The following is a 19,139-nucleotide window of genomic DNA, read 5'->3' on the forward strand; positions in this document are numbered from 1 at the left end:
TAGTACTCGAAGGCTTTCATTTTTATAACTGCGTATTGTTATGTAGGTTTTCAGAGAGGCGCATTTCTTTCGTAAGTATCTAAATATTTGTGAATTTAGATACATTATGTACAGACATATATGTTGCGTCCTTTGCCGCAATAAGTTAATAAATTAACCTTTTCTTCGATGATCTGCATTACTTAAAATGCATAAAAAATGCATCAAGAAATAGATTTACTAAAATAACTATTAAGATCGCAGAGAAAATATTTTGATTATCCCAAATCTCCGCGATATGCAAATGTCTATCATGTGAACAAAGTCCTGCCCATCATCAATATTTCAGATAGCATTTTTAGTACGATATATATGCTTGAATCTGCTGTATTTGGACAGCTGCAGTTCACTACGATGAATGGATTTTATTTTGGAATCGCGGATCTGATCCTAATGATCTCAGTGAAATTATCAATTTGTGTTAATTCGATGAACTGTGGAATTTTCTATAGGTAAAATTGCATACAGCAGGGGAATTATGCCATATTCAGGGCAATAAATTTGACGTCAAAAGTATTTCCAGTCTTAAGTAACTCACTCTCGCTCTTTCTCTATACTTTTTAGAAAAACAAATAAAAAATCATTTTAAATGATTCAGTAATAATTTTTATCGTGTCTTTTAAGACTGATTTTTCGCACAAATGAGAAACTACTAATATATAATTCCTATGAATCCTTTTATTTTTATTACAACAGTTAACCCCCGTTATAAGCAGTATGAACTTCATAAGCATTTTCACATTCTGCAGTCGGCTCTGTTAGAATAAGGAAACACAAGTATGAAAGCCATTATTAGACTGGCAAGAGAAACGTAGCCTGGAAGATGTATATTATCTTAACAACTCTAATTAGATGAAGCAAATACTGTACTACTGCATAACTGATTGCCTACAGGGCAATGATTTCTTTTATATCCTTTTGAAAGTTTTTTGAATATCAAATCATTTCATTGTAGAGAACATGTGATTTATTTCCTAATATGTGACCCTAACAATCAATGTATATTTAATAAGTTATTTTTTCTAAGATAGTGAATTATCTGACCTGAAACTATTTTTAAAATGTGATGGGTATTAAAACCAAGCTTCCCATCCGGTGAAAATTTGCCTTTGTGCTTACTTCGTACTAGTTTTCATTTCAGAATGAATATTAAATTTCTGTTCCTTCTGTGTCTGTTCCGGGCTTGTGGAGGATTCCCAAATATTTCTATACAGTCACGATGTTCAGGAAAGATTCACCTCGGAGAAGAATCCAGAAAAGCATTTTACCAAAAATAAATATTTATGATATTGATATGCTAAATCAGAGTATTTTCAGATATGAGAAGCCTGTTGTTTATGATCTTTGTCTAGGCTCTTCCTGTTTCTCTACTGCGCTTGGTAGTTCTTAATTTTGTTTCTTTTTTAACTGATCTGATCATCTTGCTTCGGGTGAAATATGACCATCATATAGCTGCATTTGCTCTCCGCATACCATAAAAATTCACATAACTCTGAAGTGACTGAAGCGATTCAGAAAAGAAAAAAATGGAAAGATCTAGTAGCTGAGAATTTATCCTGATTAAATTTAAAAGCGAAAAAACTCCAAGATATCAAAGATCTAAATGTAATTACTTCGTGATTAATTTTAAAATAATCTTTCTCCTCAAACTCAGACCATGATTTTCGTCATCATTTCGACCATGTTTTCTAATAATTTTCAGTCTCGTCCTTTTTATCCTGAAACTCCGGAAAGAAATTCCTCTTGAATGTAAATATTTACTCATTTTCATAATTTCAAGGTAACGATAATACTGTTGTTTTATGAAAATATGTGTTTGTATTTTTTGCATATTTATTTGTTTTCCTTTTTTCTTTATTAAATAGCTTTACTTATTTTCGATTACTGTATATCTGTTTTATTTATTTCGAACGACTGCATATTTGCTTTGGTTGTTTTTCATATATAATTAATATGAATATATAATATTAAGCCTATTTGCTTTTATTATTATTATTTACTTACTAGTCTTAGGTTATTCATATTTTATTTATTTGTTTAAAATATTTGTTTGTGTTTTTTGCATATTTATTTGTTTTACTTTTTTCTTTATCAAATAGGTTTACTTATTTTCTATTCTTGCATATATGTTTCATTTATCTGGAACGACTGCATGTTTGTTTTAGTTGTTTTTCATGACTGTCTATTTGCTTTTATTGTTATTATTTACTTACTATTTATTCATATTTTTTATTTATTTAAAATATTTGTTTGTGTTTTTTGCATATTTATTTGTTTTACTTTTTTACTTTATTAAAGAGCTTTACTTGTTTTCTATTCTTGCATATCTGTTTAATTTATCTGGAACGACTGCATATTTGTTTTAGTTGTTTTTCATGACTGTCTATTTGATTTTATTGTTATTATTTACTTATTAGTCTTAGGTTATTCATATTTTATTTATTAATATTTTGATTTTTATTCTAATGCTGTATATATTACTTGTGATTTTACTGCGGTTTTATGTGTATTTATTGCGTATTTTTTAATGTTTTTTAAATTCTGCGTAATTTTCACATTTTCACGTTTTTGATTAATTTATTATCTTGCAAAATACGTAGTTATGAGTATACAATAGTTGAAATTTTGCAAATATCGCAAGCAAAAATCGTCACTAATCCAGTTCATGACCTTTTATGTCTACCCTTGCTTGTGTAAAGAACAGCGACACCTAATGGGAACGGTTGTATTGGTATATTTATGAACTATAAGTCAATACAGCTATTCTCAGAAAATGTCATGGTCTTAATTCTTCAGTTCATCTCCTCCAGATGCATCCATGTGTTTTGTTATTTTTTCACGGGCCTTTACTTGATGTATTCGGAAATAAGAATTCGTTATCCGGCCTAACACTTTCTGAACACGGAGACATTTTGTTTAGGGAATTATTTCCATTTATAACCTCCAAGTAAAGATGTGAATGAACGTTTTATGGCTCAGTAACACCAAGATGAGAGCGTGATGTAGCAGTCATAGACCAAAAAGGCATGGAAAGTTTCAAGAGATTTTGATATTTTTGTTCGAATAATAGCGCAGCTTCTTTTAACAGCTTGCACACTAGGCTGATTCGTTGCAGAAAATCTACAAAATAACAAGCCTTATTCGGTTGTTTTCTTCCTTGATATAGTATGTCTATAATATATTTCTCCCGCCTTTTTAGCATGCCTTCGGGATGTAGTGGTCAGCACACTCGCCGCATATACAAGAGGTCCGTGGTTCGAGTCTCGGCGAGGCATTGCACATTTTTCATGTCTCCTGCTTCGAAATAACCTAGTGTCTCTACATGTCTAAACTAAAAAATTATTGACTTCTAAACTATCAGTTACATTAAATGTACTTTCAAATCCCAGTATTACTTACCTATCAATATATTATAGAGTATGAAAATTTGAATTGAATAAGCAAATGAAATTCAGTACTGTAGTTATTTAAATTTTGATTTGAATAATTTCGAGTAATTTGAAATGTTTCAGGAGCTGTATGAAACTGTAAACAATTTAATTAATATTATAACTATAATTTATGTTAATATTAACTTGGATTGTTGAATTTTCTCTTTGTGCATTTAAAGTATTCTAATAAAAATATATAATTTTCTTCTTTTATTTAGTTTTGTTAAGTTCTATTAAATATCGACCGCTATTTTTAATATTATACCATGGTATTAAGATAATTAATATTAAATTTATTATTTAAAATAATTATGCTCTTAATATAAATTATGCTCCTATGAATGTCGCTTGTGTACATTATTTAGTTGCCTCTGAATTTATTTAAAATTTATGGAAATTTCTAATTATCTCTTGTTGCATCATATCTTTGTAATGACAAAATTATATAACATTCACTTTATTAATCTAGGTGAAAGTATAAAATTGGAGGCCTTCTGAGGTAGCGTATGCTTTCAAGATGAATAAAATTACTTGAAACAGACGTGACCTCGCCAGGCCCCAATTACAATCAATGCAAAGATGATTATCTCTTCACAGGCATTTCGGAAATATTTTAGAATCGTGCCCGATTTTCTATTGTAAGTAAACATACATAATTAAAGACCTCATAAACTAACTGTATTCTGTATACTTTAAAGTTTGAAAATGCCTCCGTAAATCATCTTGTCTAAGTACGAATGCTACCGGCACTTTTACCTCTGATAAATATTTGTCTAATGTCATTACAAAAATATAATAATTTTTTTAATATTTTTTTTAGTATGTACTGTTTTAACTGCAAGTGCATGTTTAAACTGTAGGCCTTATGAGGTAGCGTTGTGTTTTTAAGGATATTTAAAAATTAGAAACACCCGTTTACCTCGTCAGGCTGCAGTTACAAGCTATCAATGCCAGTGATATTTATGACGTCTCTTACAGGTATTTATATCGTTTTATTAATTATTTATAATATTTTCGTTAGGGAGTAAATGTAAATTGCATAAAATGAAAGTACATGCATAAAACTGAAACTTATTCATATATTATTGTATTAAATGTTTTTCATTTAGTCTACTATTAACAGCCCCTCCATTGGTCACGGTTTAAAGAATCAACACTCACAATGTTTACAACGCCATTTGCAATTCTGGAGCAATCTTCCGCAGCTATACGCAGTTTCAAAGTTTCTGTTGGAAGCTGTGCTAAGAAACTGTAGGCCACGTGAGGTAGTGTTGAGTATCCAATGATCTGTTAAAAGTTCTAGGAACGCACGCTACTTCCCATGGCTTCAGTTACAATCAACGGATACCAACAAAGCTTACAAATCCTTACAAAAGTTTCTTTGATTTCAAGAACTAATTGTTTTTTTCCTATTTTAGGTAACTACAGAAGATATTGCCAGGCTGAAATCCTTAGAAAGTTTATGTAAGTAGCAAGGCAAGACTCAACTTATGCACCATGGCCAGTAAAAATTCCAATTTTTTATGCTTTAATTCTTCAGACACAAACTAAATATCAGTACTAGCTTGTATGTGTGTTAAATTACGCATGCTTTTTAATGCGTTTAATTAGTGTTAAATTTCTTCAGTAAGAATAGGTGCTTTTGTCATAACTATTGTGAAATGTAAGTTGTTATGAAATAATTAAAATGCATTCTCGTTTTAGGCTATATATCAAGTTGATAAAAAAGGAATGGAGTATTTGGGCTTGCAGAAATTAAAGCGCGTATTAAAAGACTTAATGCATCGAAATTCTTACAGATTATTATGTCTTTATCTTTCTTATGATTATCTTATGATTATCTTATGATTTCTTATAAATATCTTATTATTATCTTATGATTTCTTATGATTATCTTATGATTATCTTTTTTTTCTAACTGCAGTGAATTCAGTTTTCATAACTTTTTTCGATACGGAAATGTTTATGATGCTATATGATAAGCTGTTTATTACTCATACCATATGTTTTAATTTTTCCTACACAGAAGTGCTAGTCAATCAGAAGTTTTGTTTCCCTTCCCAGTGCACCCAGTGAATTTCAATGTCAAGAGTGGTTTAATATACTCCGAAGTGAAAATTTTAATACTGAAGCTGAGCCTAGAAGCGGGCGACCTAGAGACGTGAAAAAAGGGATTATGTTGAAGATGTTAAAAGAGTTAAATCCATGAAGCAACAGTCTCTATTTTCTGTTGAGAGAGAAGATCAGTAGATCACTGAAAAGGAAAGTTTTCTCATACTCGCGTTTGGACTCCACATAATTTCGCAACTAAAAATTGTCAATAACAAGTACCGGTTTCTACTTTCCTGTTTACAAAGACATATTTTGATCGGAGATGAGAACTGAATTCTTTATGCTGAGAGTATTCGAAAACGATAGTAGATAGAACTTAATCAAAGTTGAAGAGTTGGAATGAAAGTTGAAGAGTAATGAGTTATAGAAAAGTAATGTACTGTACTGATTGACAATTACCTATATTGATTGACAGAGCTGATGTGATTCTTTAGTAAGATAACGCCTTCAAGGTGATGAATAGCATAAAAAACTAGTAGATACAGAAAATAATAAAATAGCTATCTTGCTCAAGAAAATCTTCTCAAAACGTTATTAGCTATCATATAAAACATGAACACGATGAATATCAGGATAAGGCTTTCTGAATGTCTCTGACGTAGTTATGAATTTATACTATTTAGTTCTGAAGTGCCGATACCAAGAAATTAGAAATGCTTTACAATTTGCTTCCCATGTTTAATATGACATGAACAAAATCTTCTTCAGTAGTATAAGTGTATCTTCGTGAATGGTATGAAGGTCAATCTAATGACAGAGTTAGGATAAACATTGCTTTCAGCTGTATTAATTAGCTCATGTGCGTTTAAAATACGTATTAGTCTATCATAAGTTGTTTTTATTTTTAGAAAAAGTGTCATAAAACTTATGTATCTAAGAATAAACTGTATTTCTAGGATCAAAATGTCTTTAAATTAAATGTTCCTATAAAGTGAGTATTATTTTTAATTTTCCATTTCTGTCAAACTTATATGCAATTTTTACAGTAATAAATTTAGTATGTTATATACTATTTTGCTGTGTTATTTACTATTTATGAATTTCATTTTATTTCATTATAAAAATGCTCTCGACTTACGATGGTTCAATTTATGAGTTTCAGTTGCTACACATTCAACTGAAAATTACTAGCACAGTCGCGGCAGGAAATATAAGATTGTTTTTGCTTGCTATCAAGAAACAGATAACGAAAAAAAAAAAAAACAATAAAGTTTGATATTAATAGCGTAAATAAAGCCTGATGTCTTTTTGAAGAGCTTAATGCCTGCTAAACTACCAGTAAATATAGATATCCCCAGCTATCTTAGATTTCATCAGGAAAGAATTCAGTTGATGACCTTATTTACTGTAGCGTCGACGTCATTCAATACAATTAAATACAATGCTTCAAATGTTCTTTAGATCAAAAATGTTACAAGCTGTATACATTAAGGCTGCATATTTGTGCAGTCATAATTCTTTTCACTTTAAGTAAAATGTTGAGTAAATTACATGACACATTCAAAATTATGTTTTATAAAATGAGCTTTGCCAATGTGAGGACTAATGCATTCCACACATTGCCTTATTTTCTAAATTCATTTTACGTATGATTGTAAGCTTTAATATTCGGCTGGTCAGATGAAAGCATCTGAGTATATTTTAGAGTTGCGATAATTTCCAACTTATGATGAGCTTATCAAGGCATAATCCCATCGCAAGCCGAGAAGCACATGTATGTGCCATGTTTAATGAGTATCTTTTTTTTTTTTTTTTTTTTGTATTTGTAGACAGCTGAAGAAAAGGTATAGGCCTAATGAGGTAGCGTAGATGTTGCTAGCTATGTGCAAAATTGCTAGGAACTCACGCTATCTGACTAGGATTATACTAATTACCTCGAAGAACTTATAATTCGCATGAATTCTGGAAGTCTGGAAACTCATTCTGCGTCATTACAAGAAAAGCAGTATGTCATATTTATTTGAAGAAATTTTTTTAAAAGAGGAAAGCATTCATTTCTTTGCCACTGAAAATTTTATTCCTTGTTTTGAATTGTTTGATACTTTTCGTTATACTTTTTAGTTTCTATTAATATATTTTTTATCTTTACTTGGAGTTGCCTCAAGAGCTATTGCAGTATGATCAGATGGCCGTCAGTGCTCTAATCTACGAAACTTCTACGAGGAAGCATAGATGTAAATAATTATACCTTTGGTAGCATTTGATGGACTTCTTTCAAAATTTCAAGAATGTTCGCATTCTGCCTAATCTGAAGGTAAATGACAACCTATATTTACATACTTCCACTTGCATTAATCCTGTTAATTATCAAAATCAGATGAATTATTTCATTTGAAAATTGCCCATTAAGAGTAATTTTAAATTAATAATTTTTTCTTCATGAAGTGGATTTAAAGAATAATCATGACTAAAAATTTCATCTAATTATTATCAGGTTGTGATTTAGATGATCATTTTGCCAGCTAAATCATGAAATTAAAGCATCGGTGTTTTTCACCGATGCTAAGTTCAGTCAGTGCCTATACATTTAAAACCACTCGCTGTTTAAAGAAACTATTAAAGGCTATATGAAAAAAGAAGCTTTTCATTTGTATCGTTTCTGTCAAATTTACTCTTTCTTTGCTCCTTGTTTATTTCGATTCCATTAAAGAATCATTAATTAAAACGGAAAAGCCAGTAAAAAATCAATAAAAGAGTAAATTACTTAACTATTCCTCTTCTAGTTTAGCTAGTATCTTGGCCGGCCGTTGAAGATAATTCTTTTTTCTATTGCTTATTTGCATATCAGCTTACTGAAAAGGGAATGGGAAATCTCTACGTCATGAAAGGTATTTTTCAACTGATTTAAGCTGAAATCCAAATTAATCAATAAAAAGTGTTTTCGCATGTTATGGACTTTACGGTAAGGAGAAAATAATTATTCCTCTGGAGGATTTAGAAATTCAGTATTCGTTTCTTAAACAAAACGCTTAAAAGGGTTTTCAGAAGACCTTTCTTGCTTTTCTTCCTAGAAAAACTATTAAAATAGTATATTAGTAAAGAAAAGAACATTATGCTGTATAAAATCCATATAGTAATATCATATCAGAAGTAGTACAATCATTTCATTTATTTTGTATTTATTGTTGCAAAATTGTTAAAAAAGACTATGTGACATTGATTTAGGGATACCTTGTTTATATGCAGAGTGTGTATTTTCTGCACTAAAACTTATATATTTCTCATCACCTTGGATTTAAAATTGTGATTTTGTTAACTATTTGATTTTGTGTAATATTAAGAATTTTCAAAACAGAAGAGAAACATGTCAAAGTGAAATAAAAAATTAGCAAAGTAACAATCTTTTGTTTGGCATATATTTAGTTAAGATCTCAATCAATTTCGACGGCAAGCAGGTACAGGTCCCTCTTCATTATTAGAAAAAATTGGCAACACTGGAAAGCAGCGGGCGTATATATACCCTACGACCCTTTCTGTTTGTTTACCGCCAAGTGTCATGTCACCCGGCTAAGCAAAAAATGGCTTCTATTTTCTGTTATGTATTTTTGCACTCTCAAAGTTTGTTCTTTAGAACCTTTGCTTGCGAATGAACTCAATTATTTGAGAACAGTTGCCACTGACCGAGGATTTTTCCCCGTGGTCATTGATAAAAACTTTAAATAATTTCCAGCTTACCATCAAAGAAGACATTCCTCTATTAGAAATAACATTAATAAACGTTGTAGTGCTTCCGATTCATCCTTCTATCAGTTATAAAATTGCACGGATTGTCCAGAACTTCGATTTTCAAATCATCTTCTCGCCATTCAATAAAATCCATGGTTAAACTCTTAAAGATTCCATTTCTGACTTTAGTTTTTTGGGGAATTTATAGCATATCGTGTGAGTGTGGTTTGAGATATATCGACTACACTAAAAGTGTAGTAAAGTTTAGTACCAAGGAACACGAGCCCGATGTCCGTAAAGCGAAATTAATAAGTCTTCGATAGCCTATCGTAATTGAAAATTTAGTTTCTTCAATTGGTGAATTGGATTTTCTTGAAGCTTTTCACTTTAGTTAATGACTATGCGTCTAATACATTTCTTCCTAACGCTTTTAAAATTGTATTAACATTTTTTTTTTTTTTAAATTTTCGTTACTATTTTCTTTGCTTCTGATGAAGATTAACTTGCACCTGTTTGTCTTCGAAATCAGTTGAGATCTAGACTAAATCTACGCCAAACACAAGGTTGTTGCTTTTTTAATTTTTAGATTAAGAATTTTATTTTCTCTTTTTTCCCATTTTAGGTTACTGTGTAAGTACAGCCTAGTGAGGAAACGTTTGCGTTACTGGCTGTGTAAAATTGCTAGGAACGCACGTTGCCTTAATAGGCTGTATCAGTGTCAGCAAAAGAATTTATAACTCCGAAGTCTGTATCTTAAAATCGGACATCGTTACGTGATGCTGTTAAAGTCAATCAGTGGATTACATAGAGGAGAAAGCATATAGGTACAAAACATTATCTATACAGAAACCATTATGCAAATTTTAATTGTCAATTACACTTTCATTTTAATAGGATAATTCACTTCACAATAAATGTTGTATTTGCTGGAGCATATCTCCCTTTTAGTTTTTATGAAGTGCTGTCTAAAATAGTACTGATTGCTTCTATGACCTTAATTTAACCTCCTTCTTCAATTATCTTTGCAGGCAAGTATCACTTTATGAAAGTTTATCTGAATATGATGCAATAATATTAATATTTACGTACGCCAGTTATATAAAGCTTCCATAATGGCGCCCGCCTTTTAAACTTCCATGTATGATTGTCGATAGCTGACAAAATATGTTTAATGGGGAAAAAATACCCTTTCCCTCTAATCTAAAATATTTAATTTAGTGGTTTTTCATAGATGCGATTTGGGAAGATCTGTGAGTCAGTATCAACAGTGAAAAGCTTGAATAAACTGATAAAGGATTTCTTCCTCCAATAATATTTTGAAATCCAGAGCCATCCGTGACCCAACGGACTAGTCCGTTGAACACTGGTAGTTCGACCCGAATTCGAATCTCGGACAGCAGACTGTTTGCATAGATGCTTTCATGGTGTTTTCTTAGAAGTGAATGTGAGCTAATTTATCTCAGAAAGTCCTCCATGAAAAAATCCTTTCCTTTAAGCAGATATTCCTTGAATACTTTGCGATAATTAGTGAATACAAGACACTTTCTGCTAGAAAATGTTTTGTATCCACTACCTTAAATTTGCATCTGTACCAAGGCATCCATTCCCTTAGATAGGTAGCTTTTATGTTCCTTGCTATAACTAACTTATTGTAAAACAACGACTTTAACTACTACACGAATGTTATTGCCAATTGATAAAGATGGCAGTGATACATTTTCCGATACTGCTTTTTCTGTACGTTATTATAAATAGAAACACCTCACATAGCTACGTCATTAGCAGCTTTGTGGATTTTATATTTTAGCTTCATTAAAACCTACAAAACCTATTATGACATGCATTTGAAAAACGTACATCTAGTTCACGTAGGATAGCATTCAAGATTTGAAAGTAATCTGTAATGTATGATTTTTTTTAAAATATTCTGCTAACTTAGAAATATATTACGATGATTAAAAAAATAGATGCTTAATTTTCAGTTTACACAAAGGAGCAGCGACTTTTGATTGCGAAAATTCATTGCAAGAATGGCGAGTGTTATGCACAGACTGTTAGAAGCGTCGCGGTCGCGTAGTTTTTGGACATAACCGTGCACCTAAAAGGCATTTGAGGACACAGGTTTGACAGCAGATATTAAATCACTACGTTGTGAAAACATCTGTATTTTGTGTGACAGTGCTATTGCAAACCTCAAAAAATCCGAACTTAAAGAGAACATTTAGCTTTTACCTGTTGTAAATGCGATAAAATATTTTCCATTTTCTGAAAATAAAGTATTTTATGGTACACACACACACACAAAAAGTGGGAAACTTTTATATCTCCCGTTGTAATAGACCGATTGACGAAAATTAATTTGCAGTTTTCAAATCTCGAAAGCGCGACTAAGATATATATTAGATTTACATATAGCGTCGTTGTTGTACACAGGAATTTCGATGCAAAATCAGACTTTTCTGAAATGACATACCAATGCTTCGATTCTATGAGTCAAATTATGCCAAAGTGTAAAGTTTCGCAAAAATCTCTGGAGTCGTTTTTAAAACGTTAGCTTTCAAAAATTGTTTCCTTAGTGTTCATTAAATTAAATATATATTTATTAATAATCTCATTTTTTATTGAACTTACTCGATCCCTTCTTTCACTATTCGAAATTTAAGTTCAATCTAAATAAGATTCGCACATATTTTATGATTTACTTTTTAAATTTTTATTTTTAGTAATTTTTAAAATTTATTTTTAGTAATTTTTTTTTTTATTATCCGTCATTTATCAAGATATACGTGAATATTTACTTTTTAAATTTTTACTTTTACTTTTTTACTTTTTAAACTTTTTACTTTTTTACTTTTTTTTTACTTTTTTACTTTTTAAATATTTACTTTTTAAATTTTTATTTTTAGTAATTTTTAAAATTTATTTTTAGTAATTTTTTTTATTTTTAGTAATTTTTAAAAATGTTTGGAAAACATTTTTGAATTATAATCTCTAAAATTTGTGCCATCACTTTAAAGTCGATATATTTCTAGGTGTACCTGCAAAACATTTAGAGTTTTTTATTCAACATTTATCAAGATATACGTGAATTTATATATTGATGCGTTTTGAAATTTGCCATATTTGTTATAAGAGATAATAACGGAAATGTGGTTTACGGAATTTCTTAAAATTATTTGAAAGAATGTCGGATGTACCTTTTTTTCCGCTCGTGTACAGCGAAAGGGAAAGGAAAATAGGTTACTGTAAATTAATTCTTCAAGCGAATTATTTATTTTTGATAAATTTTTAAATTACTCGCTAAGTTTCTCACCAAATTTTACAAAATTTAATATTTGGGCATAATTTGAGTCGTAGATTCGAAATATGGGGAAAAATAGGTAATATCGTTTCAGAAAAAAAAATCGGATTTTGTGTCAAAGAACTTGTTAGAACAATGCTATACGTAAATCTAATATATATCTTTAGTCGCGCTATCGAGCTATGAAAAATGCAAATTAAATTTCGTCAATCTCCTGAGTAGAACGGAAGATATAGAATTGTCTTCTCTCTCTTTTTTTTTTTTTTTTTTTTTTTTTTGGTCCCCCAGAGTGTATAAGGTATTTCTCCCGCCTTCTTAGCGTGCCTTCCTGGTGTAGTGATCTGCATGCTCGGCGCGTATTCCAGATGTCCGTGGTTCGATTCCCGGCGAAGGCGTTGCTCATTTTTCATCTCTCCTGCTTCCAATTAACCTAATGTCTTTACAAGTGTACATATTTAATCCGTCGCTTTTGTTGAGACATCCTACATAAGAACTAAAGAAAGTTCGTTAAATGTTCATTAAACTAGTTTGGGCCGCTAAAGTAACAATCAACTTTATAGCGACGACTGAATTTATACCAATAAATTAGCATAAAATTATAAAAATCAATGCAATTGAGTTAAAAACTGAGCAGCATTTAATCATCATAAATTTATTGAGAACTTTTGAATCCATGTATTTAATATACAGTCATTCTTCGTAGATTTCAATACATATGTGGTTCTTCTAATTACTTTTCTAAAATTTATCAAGTTTACTATAGTATATCTTTTTCTGGTTTATGAATGTGTTATTTATATAACAAAATATTTTAGAGCAATTTTCATTCTGTGTCTACCATAACTCTGCGTTAGTTTAAAATTCATTTTTAATTTTTAATTTTTTTTTTTTTACAGATAGACAACGAGAGCGCAGACTGGATAAAAAAATGATACTTTCCTAGTTACGAAATGACATTAGTCACAAAAGTGATTTTGAAAATACAGTGAGCCAAATGTGTTCAGTCTTGTCGCACTTGTACATTTACTATTTGATCACCTCATACTCAACAGACGCACTGCTGCTTGTCTCAAAAGTGGAAATTCTGATTTAGAATTTGAAAGATGGGTCCCGCTATAACCTGTTCAGAAGAAATTGCATTTTGATAACTAAGTACGTATCACTGAAAAATATTTTTATTTAAGTATATGTTCTTTTTGAGAAGATGTTGTTTTAAACTGAAGTGCATGTTTTTAGAACGATCTTCCTCTCTTTTTGCTACCTTATACGAAGTAAAAAAAAAGTATTGTAATCGGGTATCACATTTAAATGTTTGATGTCACATTTAAATGTAATGACATGTTTCGGGTATCACATTAAACGTAAATATCTATTCTGACCGTTTCCGAATCCATTTTGACTGTCTGTTTACTTACTTGACTTCTGTGCATACGGATAAAATAAAGGACTTTTTTTTTTCTCAAAACGGATGGTAAAATGAATTAAAAATAGATTTTTCATATGTATTTCTCATCACTCAAAAACGGTTACCATAGAACATTCAAATTTTCCATGTGGGGATGCTGTAACATCTAGTTATATATTTCCATGTTTTGCTGCAATTGGCAGAACCAAAAATGTATATATTTATATATACCTACTCACCTCATGGGGCGTACTTTTCTCCCATATAACATTTCTATTAGAAATGTGTATTTAATATATTATTTTAGTAGATGTCTTCGCATTCCGTCCCCAGTCTCTTAATGTTTCACTAATAATAATGTTTTGATAATTTTGCTATGAAAAAGAATTCTTTGGTGATAATTTTTTACTTGCCCCTTAAGTTTCCGTTTAAAAAATTTAAGATGTGTATATTTCTTGTGGAAAGTGTCGTGCAACTGTAGCAGTATGAAAAACTGCCTTATTTGATTCATTTGGAAACCAGTTGCTTTCTTATTGATCATTCAACAGCTATTTAATCATACCATCTTTTTGAAACAACTCGTATACTTGCAAAGGATGCTATAACAATGAATAGAATTTCAAAAACACGAAATGATTGGAATCATCCTTACTCTTGCTGGCTCAAAGATATATATTTTCATGCAAGGAAATTTCAGCAAGGCAGTAATATTGCAGTTAGTCAAACAAGGCGAAATGAGGTTGTAGCGGTTTGTTTACACACTGGAAAGCAATTTCCGTGTCACGTCAGATCTCAAACACGAAAAAATGCCCTGCAGTTGTCGAACTCCCATTCCTTGGAATAATTAGTGGGATATGCCGTTAGACATTGGACATTTTGCGCTGCTTTATTAAATGAGTTTTGAGCTTATCTTAGGTTATCCCGTTAAACAGGTCATAACACTAAAACAAATATGATATACAGGATATTTGGGACTGGATCGGAGAGTTAATAAAAAATTAAAGCTTTGGTGTAATTAATGCATTGCAGGCACTGATATGAATAAGGCTGGTAGTTTTTTTTATACTGCTGTTAAAGGTTAAATAGCATATTTTTAGAATACCATTCTAAATTTTGAATTTCCTTTATTATTAAATCCTCCGGATAGGGAAAGATTAAATATTAACTCTAACAAGATTAAAAGTTTTCTAGGAGTTTGCAAATCACATAATATTTCATGAAATTACGAATATTTTCCATATGCAATACTTCATGATACGTAAGTTAAGGTTGTCTTCATGGTGGAAAAATTTCCATTTCTTTTGAATAAAACAATTCTTCAAGTAAATGCAATTCAATTATTAGAATTGCAGAATTTTGTTGGTTAAATTACCGCATCCTTTGATTTGCAATTCTTCTACGTACATCTAAATAAAGGTATATTTATGGTTCCTCTCCGTCTCGTTTGTTGCTTGGTATCTTGGTTAGAAACCAGTGCGTTTAAGAGAAAATGTTTAGTACATTGATTAATGTGCATTTCAGTCCATTGTTTTCTGCAATATGTGATTCTAAAACCCGGATTAAGCCACAGTGATCCTCAGAATTACGTATCTAGTAGCATTTTATAACTCTTTTCCAAAATTTATAAATTTGTGCTGCTTAAACACAATGATAATCTTAGCTATTGAAATTCTACAAATGGCAAAAAATTCGGCTAGCTTCCGAAAACATTCACTACTTACTACTTTCTCCGGACAGGAGAAGTTATTTATCGAGGATTCCGTCGTAATGATTACCGGAGCCATATTTCTTGACATCGGCAAAGCATTTGACGTGGTATGCAAGTATTACAATCAAGTTCATTCAGCCTGATTTTTCGGAGCCCGTGCGAGTTTAACTTTATCATGTTGGCATCCCATTAAAATTTAGTCTGTGTGTACTACCTAAAGGTTTATACCTAAACCTTATACATATTAACTGATTTATTAACGCAATAGCGAAGTTACCCAGCGTCACTCTAGTATTTTATGCAGATGGCACTGCCATCCTAGCTCAATATTTACGTACATCACTAATTTATGCCCCGTCACTAATTTACAAATTTTTAGAGGTTATATTTCCTTGATGAAATTCGTATAAATACCAAGGTATGATCTTAGATTCAAATTAACATTGCTATCTCTTATAGTCAAAAATGTTCATATGTCCTCATATGTTTGTACATAGATGGCGCCACGTATCAAAAGCGTGATAAAACGGTTATTCTCTTTGCCGCTGGCGAAGGATTTTTTCATCTTCTACAATTTTTATATCACTATATCTACTGAGGATTTCGTAGGTTTTCGTGGTTTCGAGATTCCCATTTTTTCGTGGTTTCCCATTTCTAACGTATATAAGCTAGCTTAGTAAACAGAAATAACTATTCTTCTGTTTTATGTTATTACTTTATAAAGTAGTCGCCCTTGGAAAGTATTCCTTGAATCCTTCGTATAGCAATCTCTGGGTATTTTGCAGGAATTAAATCGTTCATCAGTTGTCTTACTGTTTAGCCTTTTAAGATTCGATCATATCAACGATGAAATTTATTACATTGTAAATTTTGGGGCCTGGTGCTTGTTAGGTTAAGAATAGGAAGATAAATTCTTATCTGTCATTCACCCCCACCCTCCCCGGTAGATAGACTTCTTGAATGTAGGCCCCCCCCCAGTGGGCGAACTGTAAAATCGCTGAACACTGGTACTTTGGACTTGGGTTCAATTCCAGGCGGAAGGGCGGGTTGCATAGACGTTTTCCTGGTTTTCTCCATATATAAGGTATATACGAGTCAATTTACTTTAGAAACCCCTCTACGAAGGCATCCCTTCCCCCTAAGGCTCGACGAAAGCATTCCTCCCCCAGTGTACTTTGCTGTAATCTCAATAAATCAAACCAAATCTAAACAAACCTTCTTCAATGCACTCTTCTATGACAGATAGCCTGCAATAAATTAAATAATTTAATGTGATTTAGCATCGTTCTATATACACCGAGTACGCAAAAGTGATTATGCCGTCTTTATTTTCGCTGCCATTGGTTGTAGATACATATTTCCGAATATAAAAGTGTTTTAAGTGATGCATAATGCAAATATGTTGCTTTGCTATTTTTAAATTAAACAAATCTTCTGTGAGAAATTACGAATTCTAACTTTTAATATTGTATTTCGATCCCAATAATTATATTTAGGAAAACTTTTTGCTTATTATAAAAAATAAAACACAAAAGATTCGACTACGATACAAATTAACCGAAATATTAAATTAAAAATTTTGATATCATAATCAGGGGCTGTACACAAATTGAAGAGCGAAATGTTAGCATTGTACGTAATTAAAAATAAAATATCAGTTTAGAAAAAGTTTCTGATGTTAATAGGTTAAGTGACGAGAATTACATTATAAATTGTTGTGAAAAATATTGATCAATGTAATTTTTTTCAGAAAGGAGATAGACACTGAATCTTACAGACCTTGTGTTATTAGAGAAACCAGTGACAAGCTTTGGTACCGGTACACAACCAAACAATAGCATTAATTGCATATATTAAAAATTTAAACTATTTCAACTCTAATGAATTTCAACTATTAATAGTAGCATTTAGGCATTTTAAAACATAAAACTTATTTTTATGAAAATTCTTTCAGCCTCATATCTCGATAAAAAGGGATAATTTCGAGAGGATCTCTTAAATATTGAGAGATACCCTTAATAAGTGTCGAAACGAGAAGTACTACCGTTTTTTAGCTATATGACTCATCTTTGTAAAGCAGATGTAAGCAAGATTAATTTCTATTTATAAATGATGTGTTAAAGATTTCAGCCATTGTAAACTTCTGGAACATGAAGCACCATCTTAATAATATGTCACTGATTTGGCTTGAGATGGTATTAGTCTTCTTAAAATAGCTCAGTTTATTGTAATTCTACCATACATTTAGTCTATAGGCTTGCACTAATGCAAAAGGAAACACAGATTAAGCATCAAATTTTTCAATCTTTTTTTTATTAATATTTTATAAAGCTCATGTTAATATATATGATTTTTATTTATTATTATTTTTTTAATTTGAGATTTTGTGTGTGTGTTTTCTGTTGTGAAATTTCGTCTAAATATTCCTGTATGTTATAGTGATTTTCTCGTAGCATAGTTTCCGAATATTTTGAATATAATCTAAGGCCGCTTGAGGTGCGGATGTTGTTCTTAGCTCTATTTAAGATATGAACACAACCGGTGCTTCACACGGCTTTAGACATGAACGACGAGGGAAAGGTTGACAACGTGGAATAAATGACAATTTTTTGCTTCCCTTTTGCCAGACCTATGCAAAGTATCCTTAAATTTCATCCCATTAGCTAAGAACACACTATTCGTACTAATGCAGGACAAAGAAATAAGTTACAAAAAGTATTTTTTAACTTTTCCTTGTAACATCAACATAATATAGCATATTTTTTTCTTTGTCCTTATAGAGACCGAGGAGTTAAAACAGCTGAATGCTGTGAGTTCGGCAAGGTTTCGATCCGATCCTAGGTGAACGAGCTGACTGCTTGGTTGGTTTTCCCATGCGCAACGTGAATACGAGCCAATTTCCCTTCGAAACTACTTCACGAAAGCATCACTACCTGCAGGCACATAGCCGTCATGAGCTTTCTCATTAGCTAAGCAACTTTACATAACACGTTTTTCTTTTCAGGTGTCCATATCTTTTCAGATGACAGAATTCCAGACCACTTCTGCACATACAGATCTCATCAGATATTATATCACCTCAAGTTGAAATACTCCGGAAAAGAGAATTTTAAATATTGAAGAGGGATGGATCAGAAAAATTTAAAAGTGAATAGAGCTAGGTTCCTGATTATTTAAATGACATGTTATTCTTATTCTAGAAGATAAAGTGACGCTTTTTTGCCGAAAAATGAATTTAAATTGGTCTTGAATTTACCTTGTATCTGTACGATTTTAGTTATGCTTCATTTGATGTATAATTGACAATGTTCTATTAAACAATGCATATAAAAATTTATTTGTTTAAAAAAACTCGAATTGAATTATTTCTTACGATGTTTGTCTTTACTTGTAAATAAACGAAGTGTAACATCATGAAATAAACAAAGGAACTGATTTTATTTTAGTAAAACAACTACAGATTTTGTCTCAATTTAA

The 19,139-nt window shown here is 31.1% G+C and overlaps 1 long non-coding RNA gene across 2 annotated transcripts; it reads left to right on the forward strand.

The window, feature by feature from the left end:
* The first annotated feature begins 7,391 nt into the window (after positions 1-7,391).
* LOC118199722 (uncharacterized) lies at positions 7,392-18,999 on the forward strand. Of its 2 annotated transcripts, XR_004759987.2 has the most exons (4): positions 7,392-7,836; positions 9,871-10,072; positions 13,446-13,701; positions 18,443-18,999. It is a non-coding gene; the product is annotated as an uncharacterized LOC118199722 (long non-coding RNA). The 2 variants fall into 2 exon arrangements; XR_004759989.2 differs by lacking the exon at positions 9,871-10,072 and having other exon boundaries at positions 7,445-7,836.
* The last annotated feature ends 140 nt before the right edge of the window (positions 19,000-19,139 follow it).

The sequence above is a fragment of the Stegodyphus dumicola genome, chromosome X2 (assembly GCF_044657685.1).
Source record: "Stegodyphus dumicola isolate Sdum_Otavi_A_Nest chromosome X2, ASM4465768v1".
In the NCBI taxonomy this organism is placed as follows: Eukaryota; Metazoa; Arthropoda; class Arachnida; order Araneae; family Eresidae; genus Stegodyphus; species Stegodyphus dumicola.